Source organism: Bison bison, unplaced genomic scaffold, assembly GCF_000754665.1.
Source record: "Bison bison bison isolate TAMUID 2011002044 unplaced genomic scaffold, Bison_UMD1.0 scf7180017864209, whole genome shotgun sequence".
Taxonomy (NCBI): Eukaryota; Metazoa; Chordata; class Mammalia; order Artiodactyla; family Bovidae; genus Bison; species Bison bison.
Window position 1 is genome coordinate 2,882,054 of NW_011494781.1, and position 12,441 is coordinate 2,894,494.

General features: G+C 44.8%; 1 protein-coding gene across 1 annotated transcript in view; it reads left to right on the forward strand.

Moving 5' to 3' along the window:
* MSANTD3 (Myb/SANT-like DNA-binding domain containing 3) overlaps positions 1–12,441 on the forward strand; it is a 33,643-nt gene that overhangs the window by 8,118 nt on the left and 13,084 nt on the right. The gene's annotated exons all lie outside the window — the stretch shown is intronic.

The window sequence follows — 12,441 nt, forward strand, 5'->3', positions numbered from 1 at the left end:
GAGTGGGGCCGGCCTGCGGCGTACAAAGCCCCAGGGCGCGGACCTCGGGGAGATTCAGCGACGTACCCGGGGTCTGGGGACTCTGGACTCCGAGGGCAGAGGAGCGGCTTGGGGGGGGGGGGGAGAAGCCTGATGACCCTCAGTGCCGGCGTCTCTCCATCTCAGTGTCCCCACAGTATGCCGGGCACTGTGCTTGCGCTTTTGCATACTTGTCTTCTTTAAGACCCCTTGTGTCCCTTACAGAGCTGTGAGGGGAGGGGTCCCTCATTCTGGGGCAGAGCGCCGAGCATCACAGAGGTGCCCGCCTGACCTTGGGAAAGCGCCTTTACTCCGAGCCCTGGCTGCAGCTCCTGTAAATGAGGGTGGGATGGGGGAGAGGGATGGTGGCTGAGAGTGCGTGGTGTAATGCCTACCCGCAGGTGCTATTGTGAGAGATGAGGTACGCAAATGATCATACATATTGAGCACTTTCTACATACCAGGCCTGGGTACCAAACAGTTGGCATGAGTTATCTAATTAAATTATCATGCTGGCGCTGTGATGTAGCTACTGTAAATTGCACTAGTAATCTTTATTTAGGAGTAGGAAATAGAAAAGAATTTAGCCTCCCTATTCTGATTAAGGAAATTGGGTGTTTCTTAGGCATGGTCACATTTAAGGTTACAGATGTCCCTGCAATGTTAGAGCAGTTGTGGGATATATTTATTACACATTTAAAACCGGGAGGTAAAATAATATCAGGGCCAGGGGTGTGCATTTCAGCGTCAGATAAGTCAGTTGTGTTACCAAGGAAATTGTCGAGTATTAATTAAAAAACATAGTTCCAGAGTTAGGACTGAGGACTGCTCTAGGAGTTTGGGGCCAGAGAGACAAGGGGTGGACTAGGAGGAAATGGAGGATTCTAAAGCCCTGGGTGGAGAGAGGGACCTGTGACCACCCAGCAGTTTTCTGGACCAAGATTTCATCCTGCCCTTAGAGACCAGACATCCTATCTGGAAGGGGGGAAGGGGGAGGGGTGGGGGACGGATCCAGGGGCAAGATCAATGGATTGTCTCTTCTTACTCCCAGGCCACCCCAAAAGTAATCAGCTGGGTTGAGAGCCGGATGACAGGGCCTCCTAAAGCACCATGGTCCCTTCTCATGATTCTTTAAATTCTTTTAATATGTTTGAGGAGATTGGGATGCTCACCAACCCTAAAGATTGGTAAGATGCTTAAAATACAAAGACCTAATTGATGTAATGAAGGAGTGTGTTTGGATACAGCTCCCTTGGTTGGATAAGTAATGGGCCTGAGGAGATTATTTGGGGGTTCAGTTTGGAATGAGGAGAACTGGAAAGATTCCGGACCCTGAAGAAAAAAGAAAGGCAGGAAGGCCCAGGTGCTGTACCCTGGGGCAGGGGGTAGAAGGGGCACTGAGGCCTCCAGAACACCATGTGCAGAATACCCACCCAGCCCCCTAGTGCTGGAGTACCCAGAAGGTACCCCTCTTCTCCCAGCTTGTGACTGCATCTTCCTTGAGTGTTGTGGAAGGTCGGGGCTCGACTCAGGCTGACTTTTCTCCTGAGTGAGCAGGAAAAGCTTCTTGGAGAAGGGTTGTTTGAAAACCAGTCTTGAAGGACAGGGTGTTTGGGCGCGTAGATTGGTGAAGGTAGGAGCCCTGTGCCTAGTAAAAAGAGCAGGTGCTTTGGAGAGACAGATAATGGGATGTTTGAGTTCTAGGTCTGCCATTTCTCAGCCATGTAGTTTTTTGCAAGGATTAAATGATGGTTTTTCAAGTGCCAGATAGGGAGCTCAACAAGCACTAGGACCTTTCCCCCGTCCACGGTGACATTTGTTTAACTCTTGTCTCCTGAGCACCAGTCCTATGCTGAGTCATATGCTTCATGCTGGGGATCCAGAGATAAGTCAGAAATTATGCATTTCCCTTAGGGATTTCCCAGCCTAGTGAAGGAGACGGACACAATGAGCAAATTACAGAAAATAAGGGAAGTGCAGTTATCCACAGCTGGCAATGAGCTCTGGATAGAACACTCAGGGCTAACTGCCTCTTGAACAAGATTTAACAAGATGAGATGTTATCATAGAGGTTTTGAATGCAACACCAACTCTTAATTTCTTTTTTTACCTTTGTCTTGTCTTTGCCCTGATAGTCTCTCTCTTAAAACAAAAAACAAAAAACGCAACCTAGTTGCAGTGTGTACATAGTTGTTAAGCTGCCTCAAACTCATTTTAGGAGGAAGCTATTATAAATAAAATCAACATAATAGCCTGGATGTTAGTTAAGGAAGGCTTCACAAAAATTTCATGAGAGTTGGACGTTGAGGGATGAAGATAAGCCCTGGGTGGCCTTTGGGGTAAAGTATTCCAGCCAGAGGAAGCCCCATGTCCAGAGGCATGAGAACACAACAAGTTCAAGGGCATGAAGGTGAGTTTGGTCTGGCTGGGTTGAAACATACAGGGAAAGGGTGTTGTGGGATGTGGGTGGGGAGCGGGTACTGTAATCAGGGCCAGATCTGGAAAAGCCTTGGATGCCTTGTGAGCAGTTTGGACTTTATCACGATAGAGGTCTACATACAGGACTGTGGCATCATCACTGTGTTTTAGGAAGATTCCTTGAGGGGCCGGAAGTTTGGGAGGTCATTTTGGGAGACTAGGGCTCACCATGGGCACAGGCAATGAGGATGGGAGCGGAGAGAAGAGATACAGAGGTAAAATGTGAAGCAGGTCTTGATGAGTGGTTCCATGGGATTGAAGAGCACACTGAGGTTTCTGCTTTCAGCCGAGTTCATGTGGCTGAAATCATCAGAAATTGGAGGTTTGGGAATGAATAATTCATTTACTTTGGGAGGTTTCTGAGGTACCCATAATGGACAGCTAGATGGAGGTGGCCAGGAGACAACTAGAAATGTATGTGGTGTTGAGGGGAGAGGATGGGGCTGGAGAGAGGTTCTTCCTGACATCCCTACTTTCTTGCGATCAAATGCCAAGAATCAGCTATGTGCTCAAGATACAAATAAAATATAGTTCCAAGCACAGGAGCTCATACTTGGATAGGGGACCCCCTGAGGCGATGGATAGACTAGTACAGAGTAATTCTGAGTCTGAAGGAAAAGGTAAATACGTGGGATCCTGGGCCCTGCGACTTGAGAGCTGTTGTTGCTGAAGTGGTGAGTGTTGCTGAAGAGGAGACTGTCCTCAGATGAGAAGCAGGCCGGAGCGGGAACCCCTAAGTATGGGGACTTTCATTTTGTAAAAGCACTTTCTGTGGAGGGTAGTTGAATAATGATCCCAAGGGAATTTCAGGGAGACTGGGATAGTGTGGGGAGATGGTTTGGGATGGAGCTGTAGGGGACGGGAGGGCAGGGGAGGGGTCAGGATCTTTAAGAACCTTCCCCTGGTTGGCAGAGGGAACCATGATGGGGGTGGGGGACAGGAGGTGGGAGCCCCTTGGCTTAAACACAGGGCTGGTTCTGCTCACGGTCACACTTAGACACAGATGGTAAAAATAAACACTTCCCGGTTACTTGGCCACCTGGAGTGGGTGGTGAAGGAGAAGAGGAGGGAGAGCACCAGAGGAAGCAAGTTTAGTGCTGGGTATAGATTGGAAAACTGTCTAAAGGAAAGATAGAAGATGGAGAGGGCACAGGTGAGTGGCCATCCTGAATAGACAGGTCTGAACACTTGAGAGCAGGTACATGGCAAGGTGTGCACGGGAACAGGAATGTCTGATTATTCTTAACCTCTGTGACAGATGGAGGAGGAAATGGCAACCCACACCAGTATTCTTGACTAGGAAATCCCATGGGCAGAGGAGCCTGGCAGTTTGGAGTCCACGGGGTTGCAAAGAGTCAGACATGACTGAGTGAGCATGCACTGCGTCAGATGAAATCAGGAAGGCATCATAGTTCTAGCTAGGCTCTTAAAAAAATTTGACATACAGGAACTTCCCTGGTGGTACAGTGGATAAGAATCCACCTGCCAGTGCAGGGGGCACAGGTTCGATCCCTGGTCCAGGAAGATCTCATATGCTGCGGACAACTAAAGCCTATGGGCCACACCTACTGAGCCTGTGCTCTAGAGCCTGTGAGCTGCAACTAATGAGCCATAACTCCTGAACCTCGCGAGCTCTAGGGCCTGAGAGCCACAACTAATGAGACCCTGTGCTGCAACTGCTGAAGCCCATGAGCCTAGAACCCATTCTCTGCAACAGGAGAAGCCGCTGCAAATGAGAAGCCTACGCACCGCAACTAGACAGTAGGCGCTGCTCACTCCAGCTAGAGAGAGCCTTCACGCAGCAACAAAGACCCAGTGCAACCAAAAAGAAATAAGTGCATTAAAAAAATCTGGCGTACACTACAGCAGTATTTATAAGATGAAGCCATAAAATGATTTTTGTTAGGATAAATCCTTGATAAAAGGAGAAATTTAAGATCGTGGGACATCTAGATATAATTAGTTAAAGAAAGTGCAAATGGCGAGCAGGTTAGTTTCAACATATATTTCCCCTGTATTTATTTCCCTGCTGTATTCCAGGTGCTCTTCAAGGAGCTTGGGCTACAGTAGTGAGGGAGGGGTCCATCACTTGCTTTAGACATTTCACTTAGAAATAACCTACAGAGTTAAACCTGGGCTAACCTCCCCTAAACTGCTGAGTTGGCTCTATTCTGTTGCAGTGTTCTCTTTCTTTGGCTAGTAGCCCCACTAGCCTCATAAATAATCAGAAAATGCCATCTATGGGTCTTTGGCAAAGGACCATGGAAATTAGGTTGCAGAAAAACCCTTGTAACAGCATTGTTAGTGTGGGCTACAGCACTGGATGGGGCTTTAGAGAACATGCATGGTAGTTTAGAGATGAGGAATCAACAGGAGGAAAGGGGACTTGGCTGATGGCACAGAGTGAGTGTCAGAGTTGAGGGCAGTGGCCTCAGAGTTTTCAGTTGGGGTAATGGGGAAGGCTTGAGGGTACCTAGCCAAAGGGCATCTTGATGGTGAGAGGGTTCCAGAGAAGAGATATGGGGGGAGGGGTTGAAAACAAATAATGAAGCTTCACTTTTAGCCCCTCCTCGGCCTCTAGGAACCCCTGTAGCTCGCTCTGAGACTCAGTTTCCTCATCTGTAAGGTGAGAAGAGTGGATTGAAGTCCCTTGTGAGTTTAACGTGTTAGGATCGATGTTGTTCTCTAAAAAAGATTGTTTAGGGGGATGCTGAGAGAGGAGACAGTCAATAGACCAGGATGGGAAATAGCCTTTCTAGGCTTTAGAACAAACTGATCACCCATAACCTATGGCCAGGACCTCCTTCAGGGAATTGGCTGCCATATTTCCTGCAGCTCACTCGCCAATTCTGTATACTTTCCTTCTCTCCAAAGTTGCCCTGCTTTGTTCTAATGGCAGTTCTGATTCCAGTCTGTTCTGATGGGAGTTGAGGTCCTTATTCTAGGTCCTCCCCAATCTTGGAGTCACATCCCTGGGCACATTTCTTTCTCTGTGCTTATCACACTTGTCACCAGTCCATCCACAGTACACTGTGTTGTATTGTGTCTTCATTGGACCGTGATCTCCTGAATTTGTTTTGTTTTCTCCTGAATCTTAAGACATACCCCTCCCCCGTCCAATGCCTGCACACGCAGGTGCTTATCTAGTCCTCGTGCATTCTCTTTGCCTCTGCTTTCTCTTGATCCCCCACCCTAGTGTAGACATACACACATCCTGGTCATTTCTCACTTTGAAACAGCCCTTGGCACGCACCGCCTCCTTTCCATTAACTCGCCGCTACTCAGAATCCAGGCCCTTCCTTATCAATTATTTATCTGTATGATCTCCTTCAGCGCTGTCTGTTCATATCCTATACATTCTTAAAAGATCTAGCTCAAATGTCCTCTGGTTCATGAAGAGTGCACATTAACCTCTTCCCTCTTCTAAATGCCCAGGGCGCTTGGCCCTGTTTAGGTCTCAGTTTCAGTGTGCCTGTCCTTCTGGTTGTCAGTTTCTGCATGCCAGTGCCCTTCCAGGCTCTCTGGTTCAGATTGTCTTTGTATCTGCCACATATTCTAGGAGAGTACTGAGCCTTTGGCAGGAATTCATTACATATCTGTTGACGGGTTTGTTTTTTTTTTGCCAGTGAATAGAAGAACCAATAAGTATTTGAGTGTATGTTGTATTTAGACCACTGTTTTACTTTTGGAAGCAGTTCAGTATGGGTGAGAGAGGTGGAAAGAACTAAAATTTATTGAAGATCTAGTCTGTGCTTCTTGACTCCCATTGCAGGACAGTCATATAGGGGGACTAAAGCAGAGTAGTGGGTATTAACTCTTACTACAGATGAAGCATGAGGTTAATTGACATGCCCAGAGTCACACCGCTAAGTGAGTGCTAAAGTTAAGATTTGAGCCCAGGTTTTCTGCATCCAGGGTCTTCACTTCACTTTAAGAGCAGTAGTTCATATCCTAACATCTGTCTGAAGTCTCAGTGTCACGATTTTTGGTCATGGTTCCTACAAAGGGCAGTAGAGATCAAATCTGGCCAACTTTCTCTAGTCTTTGCCCAAATTCTAGGACTTTGTTTCATCCTTAGTGGACTTAGAATATTATTGGATGGTGTATTAGTCACCTTGGCCTGCCATAATAAAATACCACAGACTGGTGGAGGGGGAGGCTTAAACAACAAAAGTTTATTTCTTACAGTTCTGGAAGCTTAGGAAGTCCAAGATCAAGGTGCCAGTAAAGTAGGTTTCATTCTGAGGCCTCTTCTCTTGGCTTGTCGGTGGCTGCCATCTCTGTGTGCTCACACGACCTCTTTGTAACCTAGGGGTTGGTGGTGGTTGGGGAGGCAGGAAACAAGAGCTCTCTTGTCTTTTCTTATTAGGTCACTAATCTTCTTGAGCCAGGACTTATGACCTCATTCCATCCTGTTGTTGTTATTCAGTCATTCAGTCCAACTCTTTGCGACCCCATGGACTACAGCATGCCAGGCTTCCCTGTCCTTTACCATCTCCTGGAGCTTGCTTAAACTCATGTCCGTTGAGTCAGTGATGCCATCCAGTCATCTCGTCCTCTCTCTTCCCCTTTTCCTCCTGCCTTCTATCTTTCCCACCATCAAGGTCTTTTCTAATGAGTCTGTTCTTCCCATCAGGTGGCCAAAACATTGGAGCTTCAGCTTCAGCATCAGTCCTTCCAATGAATATTCAGGACTTATTTTCTTTAGGATTGACTGGCTTGGTCTCCTTGCAGTCCCAGGGACTCTCAAGAGTCTTCCCCAACACCACAGTTCAAAAGCATCAATTCTTCAGTGCTCAGCCTTCTTTATGGTCCAGCTCTCACATGCATACATGACTACTGGAAAAACCATAGCTTTGACTAGATGGACCTTTGCTGGCAAAGTAATGTCTCTGCTTTTTAATACACTGTTTAGGTTTGTCATAACTTTTCTTCCAGGGAGCAAGCATCTTTTAATTTCATGGCTGCAGTCACCATCTGCAGTGATTTTGGAGCCCCCCAAAATAAAATCTGTCACTGTTTCCATTGTTTCTCCATCTGTATGCCATGAAGTGATGGACTGGATGCCATGATCTTCATTTTTTGAATGTTGAGTTTTAAGTCAGCATTTTCACTTTGCTCTTTCTCCTTCATTAAGAGGCTCTTTAGTTCCTCTTCAATTTCTGCCTTAAGGGTGGAACCATCTGTGTTTCTGAGGTTATTGATATTTCTCCTGGCAATGTTGATTCCAGCTTGTGGTTCTTCATCCAGCCCAGCATTTCTCATGATGTACTCTGCATATAAGTTAAATAAACAGGGTGACAATATACAGCCTTGACAATATACACCTCCTTTCCCAATTTTGAACCAGTCCATTTGTTGTTCCATGTTCAGTTCTAACTGTTGCTTTTTGACCTGTTTTCTCATTCAATCTTAATTACTTCCTTAAAAGCTTATCTCCAAATACAGTTACTGTGAGGGTTAGCGTTGCAACAAATAAGTTTTTTTAGGGGGATGGGTTAAATCCAAACATTTAGTCCCCTAACAGGTGGATTTTTAAGGTGGATATTAAATGTACTTATTACAGTCTTCTGGTGGTTTAGTCAGTGTTATTGTTTTGGGAATTGTGCTGATTATTTCCTCTGTGTTCTTTTATAGTATTGAAATCCTGCTATTTTATTTAGTTCTGTCTGTGGGTCTTTGCTTAGCCCAAGAGGAATTTCCATCATATTTGGATTTTTCTATTTTATTTGACAATTTTTACTTTCATGCAGCTTTTGATGTACTGATTATTTTATCACATATGATACTCATTCTGTGCATGGTAGGCAGTTTTATGCCTATATCAAAAGACATTGATTCGTTAAATTTTGCTGAGGGCCCACAATGTGAGGGTCTCTGGGGTGCTTGTTGTCCTACAGCCATGCATCTGCACCCTGTCTAGCAGAACAATGGGCGGAAAATTTGATCCATACTGAGTAGAGCTGGGGGCAGTTTCTAATAAAAGTTGATGCAGCAGAGGCTTGTTATGTTGTCATATATAACCAGTTATGGACATTCCTGAGCAGTTTTAAGCTGGAAGGTGCTTTCTAGTCTCGGTGTTTTCTACTAATAAGCTGTGCCCGGACATCTCTTTCTCCAGGAAGTGTTTGCTTACTTAGGACTGTCAGTCAGGTGCCCCAGCGCAACATCAGCATCCAGTCTCCCTGAGGCGTGACCATTTTAAAGCTCCATTTTATTGCTACAGTTACTTTTCAGACACACATTCTTAGCAGATCAACAGTGGACACTATTTCAGTTCCCTGGTTAGAGTGAGAGCAGGGCACCTGGGTGGGGGTGGGGGACTGGGGACCCTAGGTTTGAAAGAAAGGGGGAGTGGGGAGCCAACAAATGGAGATGGGCAGACAGCTCCTAGGCTGCTCTGCCCGAGGACCTTTCCCTGCTGACAGATTGCTAATTGACAAGTAATTCGACAGGGGCACTAGAGGCTGTCGCTAGGTCTCAAAGAAGTGGGCTAAGTAGAGCAGAGAGCAGCCTGGGCATGGAGTCAGACCTGGGTTTAAATCCTGGTTCTGCTACTTACTATTTGTGTGACCACAGGCAAGTTACTCAGCCTCATTTTTCTGATCTGGGAAACAGGAATAATAATTGGTTAGTGGGGATGTATAGCCCACTTCAGAAGACTGTTGGGAATCCATAGGGGACCTTTGGGGTACTCTGTCTCATACCAGAGTCCTTTTATAGCCCATCAGGATGCAACCACATGGCCAAGGGAGGCCTGCTGTTCTACAAAATTAGGCAAAGTAAATTGGTAACTTTCGATTTACTTAACTAGTAATTAAATAACAGTCTAGTTAATAGGCTATTAATGGTCCCCAGGTGTTGGTAATTCTGAATATTTGCTTTTGAGAGAATTGTGTAATTTCTTCTGGTACTTTCATAGTTTTTTTGTTTTAGCAGTGTAACAAATGATGCTCTCAAGGGCTATTTTGGGGAGGATTAAATGATATAGTGCATATTAAGCAGTTAGTATAGTGTCATGCTTACAGTATAGCCTCAATAACAGTTATCTGCTATTGTTATTACTGCTCTTATTAGAGACCAAACTGGGCACACTTAGGTTAAGATCCTTTATGAATTTAGATCCCCACCAGCCCACCACCACCGGGTGGCAGTTAGTGGTACTGCACACTGTGTGAGGAGGAATTATTAAAGTGCTTGGAACTAATTCCCTGTAGTTTCAATTCCACTAAGTATCACAGGGACTTTGTTAGGCAGAGTGTGGCCTATTTGCTTGGGAGCTGCAATTCATATATCACTAAACAATGAAGGGACATATTTTTCATCTCCACAATTGACACAGATTTTTAAAAAATGTTAACAGCAGAAGTCAATGAAGTGGGAATATCAGTTGGTACACCATTTCTGAAGGACAGATAGTGATGGAACAAGTCTTGAGTGTTTTTTATCTTTTTTGGCAACTGTTCCTCTCCTGGGAATTTATCTTGAAGAAATAATCAAGGATAGGAAAAGAGGTTTATTTAGAAAGAAAATGTATATTGTGTATAAGATATTATTACCTTTAATAGAATGAAATAGCAAACAATCCCTTTTTCATTTGGGAATCAGATTCCGAATCCTCATAGCAGTGATTCTTAAAAAGAGTGGGGCATGGGGGAAGGTAGACATCTGGGGGCAGAAGAGTTGGGGTGGGCTTCATATAGTGTGGTGTGTAGGTTAAGAACATTTGGGATACCTATTGCTTTCATAATAAAAACTATAGAACATAAAACATAAACCATAGAACATAAAATTGAACACAGACATCTTGGTAGATAGAGATACTATAGGAAGAGATATATTGTAAGGAGTGCGTGTTAATAAATTTCAGTTTGGGAACGCTACTTTATAGGAAATAAGAGTATTGATGAAGGGGAAAATTAATTTTGGACCTCTGGGGGAGACGGGGTCTGAATTGGATGGATCATCATAGGAATATTAGAGCCACGTGGCTGAAGCATAGGCCTAGTAATTTAGGGGTTCAGGACTTGTCTCCAAAGATAAATTCTCCTCCCATGGACAGAGGAGCCTGGCAAGCTACAGTCCATGGGATGCAGAGTCGGACACGACTTAGCAACTAAACAACATTTCTCTTTGCCCAAGACCTCAGGGCCAAACCACCTCTGGCTTGTCTAAAGCTCTAGATTTTTGATGTGGATGTGTTCTGATGAATGTGAGGGCAGGCACCTTGTATCTGGAGACACTGATCACACTGACCTTAACTTTTGGGAGGAAGTGGTACATGGTGGGAAACCCAGACCAGGTTCTATTGCCCTCATGTTAAGCCCACATTTCCTTGGCTTCTATTTAAAGGTTCTCTGATCTGGCCAGGTCCCCTCCACACTCAGGTCTCACAGATTTCAACTGCAATTGGGACTTCCCTGGTGGTCCAGTGTTAAGAATCTGTCTTGCAATGCAGGGAATGCGGGTTCAATCCCTAGTCTGAGAACTAAGATCTCACGTGCCTCAAAGCAACTAAGCCCATATACCACAGCTAGAGAGTCTGCAACGAAAGATCCTGTTTGACGCAATGGGGATTCCCTGAACCGCAACTAGGACCCAACACAGCCAAATAAATATTAAAAAATAAAACTACAGTAACCCCTCCCCAGGCATAGTATGTGAAGAGCTGACTTGTATAATGGTGTGAATTTAAGTCAGTGTTTTAAAACTTACAAGCCACAGTCTTTCTCCTCCACCTAACTGTGGAACTTTTCAAATATGAAGATCAAGAGAATAATTTGATGAATCTTAGTGTACCCATCACTCTTATTCAGATGTCCCATTTTTGGCCAGTGGGGCTCGTTTCAAGTTAGTTTCTATTTCTTTTCATAGCAGGTTGGTCAGTTTTAAATGGACTGCATCATCAGTATCTTGAAACTTGTCTGTTATTCTGAAAACTCAGAGGCTTGAAGAACATAAAGAGAACGGGGCATATCAGCTCTTTCCACAAAGAGGACAATGCACCGCTTGCTTTATTGCTGCATTCTCTGTTGCTTAGTGACATTCTTGCCATGATGAATCTGAGAGATTAATTTTGTAGGAAGTTTTCTGTGAATAAAAGATGTGGGAGAGTATGTGGTCATAGAACACATAGGCTCAGTGGAATAAGACATTTATTAAGCATCTGTTGTGTAAAAGATGCTGGCTCAGCACTGGGGAGGATGGCAAGATGACCTAGGGAGTCATAGTTGAGTAAGAGATAATTGTGAAATGATACTAAGAATACCAGGTGATTCGAACTCACAGAGGCAGAGAGTAGAACAGTGCATACCAGGGACTGGAGTGGGGAGTGGGGAAGATGGGGAGATGTTGATTAAGGGGCTACAAGGTGCAGTTATGTGGGATGAATCAATCTGGAGATCTAAGGTACAGGAATGAGACTATAGCTAATAATGCTGTATTGAATATTGGAAACATGATGAGAGCCTAGATTTTAGGTGCTCTCATCACCCACATAGAAGGCAACTATGTGAGGAGATATGTTGTTTACCTTGATTGTAGTAATCATTTTCACTATGTATGTTACATATATACAATTTTTTTTAATATAAAAAGGTATAGCATGTTTTTACATTTATTAAAAATATAAAAATCTATGGTTCAGTTCAGTCACTCAGTCGTGTCCGACTCTATGCAACCCCATGAACCACAGCACGCCAGGCCTCCCTGTCCATCACCAACTCCTGGAGTTCACTCAGACTCATGTCCATCGAGTCAGTGATGCCATCCAGCCATCTCATCCTCTGTCGTCCCCTTCTTGTCCTGCCCTCAGTCTTTCCCAGCATCAGAGTCTTTTCAAATGAGTTAACTCTTCGCATCAGGTGGCCAAAGTATTGGAGTTTCAGCTTCAACATCAGACCTTCCAATGAACACCCAGGACTGATCTCCTTTAGGATGGACTGG